Consider the following 6,000-nt stretch of genomic DNA (forward strand, 5'->3'; position numbering starts at 1 on the left):
ACTAGTATTTCCAGGTATCGATATGTGATATCACCTCTCACTGAGATTCAAAAATAACAACGTCTGCTTTGTTAACTGCTACAGCTTTCTGAAAGGGAAAATTCATCTTAACATGACTGGAAAACTCTCCAGTATATCTTCTCCATCTGGAGTGGTCACATTCTACTCTTGCTATGTTTTGCTATCAAAACACGGTGTTCCTCACAAACAAAGTTCTGTACCTCCAAATATTTTCCATGTCTCACAGACTCTGCAAATAGATCAATAGTCATTACCCAATCTCTGAAGTCTCCGGGCATCTGTCTTCAAGTCCTGGGAGCTTCAGATAGATTTCAGCTCCTTTCAGAGACAGCTGTCAATAGAGCATGGTCTGTTTGATACAGCCCAGAACGTGTTGCAACCAGGAATTTCTCAACTGGAGGCAGATTAATCATGACTTGAAAACCAGAAATTTCCCAACTGGAGGCACATTAATCATGACTTGAAATGCAACACATGCTACCCAGACAACATTGTTAGGTGAGTTCTTAGTCAGTGATGAAAAAAGAGTTGTAACGGACCAAAGTCCCTGCTCCTGCCAAGCCAGTCCCTGAGTTGTGTGCTTCAAGGGCTAAATGGATTGAAAGCTTCTCAGCAGAATGTAGACTCTCCATTCAGAAAATGATTTTCACCCAACAATGGTTGCAATGACCCAGTCATATATGCATCTTTATAAATCGCCTAAACCCCCTGCATCACCCAACTACAACACCTGTAATGCTATTCATTCTCAATTACTGTTTTAGCTTTCCTAAATTTTCTCTACCTTGCTCTATAAATTGCATATTAGAACTGGCAGGAAACACAGAACATGTTGTTTCCAATCCTTTCAGCTAGAGCCTAGAAAAACAATGTCTCATTTAAGATCTCCACCTAGCTAAAGGCAAAAAACAACCAAACACAAAACAAAACAAACAAACAAGAAGAGTTTTTCTCTTACTCTCTAACCAGTCTCTTTCCTACCATGTAAGCAGCCCCTGTGTCTGCACTGGGCAGAGGAGGTTTGGTGTTAGATAACCTGTAAAAAATTTTAGAATTGCATAGATTTCTATTTTCCACTTTCATAATTACAAGAGTGCAGATCTAATTTGCTTAAAATAAACCAACCAAACTGCTAAAATGATCCAAAATTAACGTTTGACATGTGTAAAATCATCTGAAGAGGAGGAAGAGAATTCCGGAATTATTTCCTGAATTTTCATCATTGATTCAGGAATATCTATGTCAACTTAACTCATAGGAGATGGCTGCAAATAGTCTCAGAAGTTGCATTTTGGTCAGGCAGCCAGAACTTAGTGGGAAGAGGCTGATTTAAAACATCTTCAAGTTTTTCTGGATTGTATCAATTTGTAATTAGATTGGAGTCCATTTGATTCAAAATTGTAGTTGGAATTGCTTCTGTTACTCTAATAGTTTCAGCACTTTAATTAAAATTGTTTAGAGATTTATTTGCTTTATTAGAAAAGTTTTGTACCCCTATGGTTTTAACAGTCAATTACACTTTCAAGCAATACCTTCTGCTAACATGTCATTTTGAGTCTCTAAAAGAAAAACAAAACCAAATAGAAAGATAGTACATATGTTGGCAATTCATAAGTAACTGGGATCCAGTCTATGCTAGAAAATCAGATTATTCTTGAGCAAAAGAAATGGGAAGGTAAGGTTTCCAAGTATTGCATAGTTGATGTTGAACATCTTACCAAAAATTTTCTGCAGTGCATCCTTTGGCAAAGGAAATCCAGATCATTGTCATTAGGAAATTTTTATAGTGAATGAGTTATTTATCCATGTAAGGGCACTCTACTGTTTTGTTCACTCTTATCTCGTATAATTTGCCTTTAATCTTTGTCTCCGATCTCCACTCCCACATTTTCAACCTCCATTTTATGCAAAAGAGTCATTGTAACATAGCATTGTATATGAGCTTTTCATATGGTATTTTGTAATAAATCTCATTCTGTCCCCTGCTTTTCTTACTCTGTACTATGCTTGTGAATGGAATGGGCTGCAGTGCCCAGTTAAAACACCTGCATGCTTTGGCATATCATGAAGTGAAATCACCTAGGATTTTGCAAGCCCCAAATATCTCTTCTTTAAATTTTATAGGGGCATTTTTATAAACAACTTTCCTTTTTGATGATAGCCATTCTGGCAGGTGTGCAGTGATAGCTCATTGTAGTTTTGATTTTCACTTCTCTGATGATGAACTATGTTGAGTGTGCCTGTTGGCCATCTGTATGTCTTGTTTGGAAGAATGTCTATTTAGGTCTTCTGCTCATTTTTTTTTTACATCAGTTTTTTTTTTTTTTTTTTTGGATGTTGAGTTGTATAAGTTGTTTACATATTCTGGATATGAACCAGTCATATCATTTGCAAATATTTTCTCGCATTCAAGCCTATGATGACTGTCTCTCCTTTGCCCACATCTATCCCACTTCTTCTTTCCTAGCTTAAAGTGCAGCCAGTCAGGAAATCTCTAGATCTTTAGCCTTCCAGGTGGAGTCAGACATCAGGCTGCTGTTTCCCAAAGTGCAGGGTATATACATTACCCTCTCCAAGTTGCCCTGTTGAAGTTCTTTCCTTGGTCCTGAACTGAGAGACAGGCACTTACATCTTTTAAAATGTGTTTTAAGGTTATTAATTTTTTAAAAAGTGTAGCATAGTATAAGAATTGACCACAGATTTACAAAGCAGAACAGACAGACTAAAAGCAATTATAAAATAGAAAAACATAATGTATAATACATTGTAAGATATGTAATAAAAATAATATACATTCAGTGGAGAATAAAAGGTACATGTATGTTAAAGGCTAAAATGGCAAAACAAATTGGATAGGTCTTGGGATCTTAGAGGAAAATCATCACACTTAGAAAGAATCATTATAAAACATTCTCAAATTTTGAGATGATAGAAAACCTATCCAAAATTGACACTGAGGGGGAGAAAAAATACTTTTCCCTCTAACCTTGTAGGTTCCTGGCTGAGAGACCCCTGTAATAAAAGACAGATTAACAAGAGAAAAAACAAACAAGTTTCATAACATGTATACCTCCTGTATACAACATAGGAGAGACCCTGGAAAGCTGAGTAACTCCCAAAATTGCCCAAGCCACGACCTTAAATACCACCTCAAGCTAAGGACAAAACAAGATCTTGGAAGTGGGGAGGAATTATGAGAGGTGAACAGCAAAATACAGTAACAAGGGGAAGGTAGTTATGCACAGTTAAGTTGTTGTCTTCTCCATACCTAAGAGTGTCTAGAGATTTAGAGTCATTCTTCTCTTTCTAGTACTACAGAGAGGGAGACTGCCTTACCAATGGAGATTTCCCTTATAAATGTAAATGTCTCGTACAAAATGGTAATTTCTACTCAGTTTTTAGAGCCTTTCCTATGTGTACTGTTTCTTAAAAATAATCAGCCTAAAATAATCATTATGCCAAAGAGTGACAAATTTTGCTCCCCTTTGACACCGTTAGTCACAAATCGGAATCTGGATTTGGGCCCAGCTTTAAAGCATATGTTCTAGTATTCTGCCTTGCAATAAAGAAAAAAATATATGGATTAAACAGTGGGGAAAAAAAATCTTCTCATGAGCCTATGTTTATGTCTTCTGTATAAACTAACCAAGACTTTAAGATCAGTAAGCATTTTAAAATATTTTAATGGTCAAAATACTTATTAAGAGCTCAAATGTTTGGCTGTGCTATTTGGCTCAATCGCTTCAGACTGACAGCACAGTTATCCCCAAAAGTGCTCAGTAATCAGCCTAAATGCATTTCCCTAATTGTGGAATGCACTGAGTTCAACTTTAAAATACAGGAAGAACTATACCTTGGATCATTTGCAACTTGGGCTCAGGAAATACTTTTGAATGAGGACATTTGCCTTAATAACTTGAGAACACATAAGAATGACTTTGTACTGGAATCTTGCAGCAATTGCAGAACAAGTGGCAGGTATTTTTAACCACCTTCCTATATCCCTGATGATCAGGGCTCCTCTGGAAAGATTTGTCTTTCTGATTCCACCATGCTGTTTATTCAATGGATATAATAAAGATTCCAGAAAGAGCTTTTTTTTTTTTTTTCAGAAAGAGCTTTTAATTGTTAATAAGAATAGTTGGCTCATAGGTGATGTAAATGAAATCAAATTCTGACATGGGTAAAGGAGTAACCAAACAAGTCCAGGAAGAAAACCTCTTCATTACATCCTAATTATTCCTGAAAGCATATCTCGTTATTTTGATGAGAGGGTGGAAATTCAGGGAACGACAACAACTTCTTAAATATTGTTAAAAAAATTGAGTAAATTAGAAGATCTAATTGGGTTTATTCAATGATTTATGAATCAGCATCATCTTCCCTAGAAAATAGAAAGGATCTACAAAGAGCTACAGAATGGGAAATGCTTTTAAGGGCAGAAAGGGGATGGAACAAGAAGGTCTTAAAAATGAAAGAATTATTTCCCCAGGCAAGGCCACTTTCCTTTGTGGGAAGGCAGGGGTCTATCAGGTGGATTACCTCATTAATGCTGGCCATGTAATTCCAGATGGTCTGGTTAAATTTCACATTCCTGGGAAAGGTTGAAACTGCAATTAAGTCTTGGTATGCTGACTGACATGAGACTTGGCACAAGTGACTTCATTTTGAGCCTTTTTAAAAAACACTTCCCCACTTTTGATCAGATTCTCAAACGAATTGAGAGATGTGATCAAAATTTAAGATACCAGTGCCACTTGCAGCTACTGCTCTGGAGTTCTCCCAGTTTTTGATGATCCTCAGTGTGGTATTCACAGGTCATGACTTTTTTTGTTGAATCTCCGTTGTAGTCTCAGGTCACAGTTTCAGGTTGACTCTTGTTTTAGTTGATCATTCTCTTCATTCCATTTTTGATGTTCCTGTCTTAAGGAGACCATATGCTTGAGCTTAGTGGCTGTAACATGCATTTAAAGCCTTTGAAAGAGTACATTGCACCAGTAGAACTACCATGATTATTATAAACAGAATAATTCCTGATGTCTGGAGTACACTTGGAGGCTATGGTTGCCAAGACCCAAACCAATCAAAATCAGATAAGTCAAAGAAAGAACCCACTGAGGGAGTAGTCTTTTTAAGCTAACTGGTTTGCTCAGTGATCTTATGTAACTGAATTTCAACATCCCCAGAAGTGTCAATCCAGGTACAGCAGGCGATATTGATCACAGCACAGACAACTCTTTGCTCAGCTAAAAGATAATTCAGGGCTAGGGTATTACAAGAACAACTTTGGCCAGTGAGTCTAAGGATTTTCGATGAGCAGCTATTGTTTTAACTATCACCAATACTTTCAAGAGTTAAGGAAGGTTTCCTGATTATAGCATATTTGCAGGCATACCTCAAAGATATTGTGGGTTCAGTTTCAGATCACTTGCAATAAAGTGAATATCACAATACACCAAGTCACATGATTTTATTTGCTTTCCCAGTGCATATAAAAGTTATGTTTACTCTATACTGTAGCCTATGAAGTGTGCAATAGCATTATGTCTAAAAAAAAATGGACATACCTAAATTTAAAAATCTTTTATTTCTAAAAAGTGCTAACCATCACCTGAACCTTCAGTGAGTTGTAATATTTTTGCAATAGTAACAATAGTTTCATTTTAGGTTATGGGAAAAGGCCAAAAATTTAAATGAAATTCTTTTAAATATCTTGTCAGTTTTCAGCTGGGACAAATAATAAATATTTCTGCAGTATTGAGCAACTTTTTTTTTGAATTTTATTTTATTTGTTTTTTATACAGCAGGTTCTTATTAGTTATCTATTTTATACGTATTAGTGTATATATGTCAATCCCAATTTCCCAACTCATCAACCCCGCCTCCCCCAGCCCCTGCCACTTTCCCCCCCTTGGTGTCCATACGTTTGTTTCTCTACATTTGTGTCTCTATTTCTGCCCTGCAAACCAGTAGTATTGA

The sequence above is a fragment of the Leucopleurus acutus genome (genome assembly GCF_964270905.1).
Source record: "Leucopleurus acutus genome assembly, chromosome: 14".
In the NCBI taxonomy this organism is placed as follows: Eukaryota; Metazoa; Chordata; class Mammalia; order Artiodactyla; family Delphinidae; genus Leucopleurus; species Leucopleurus acutus.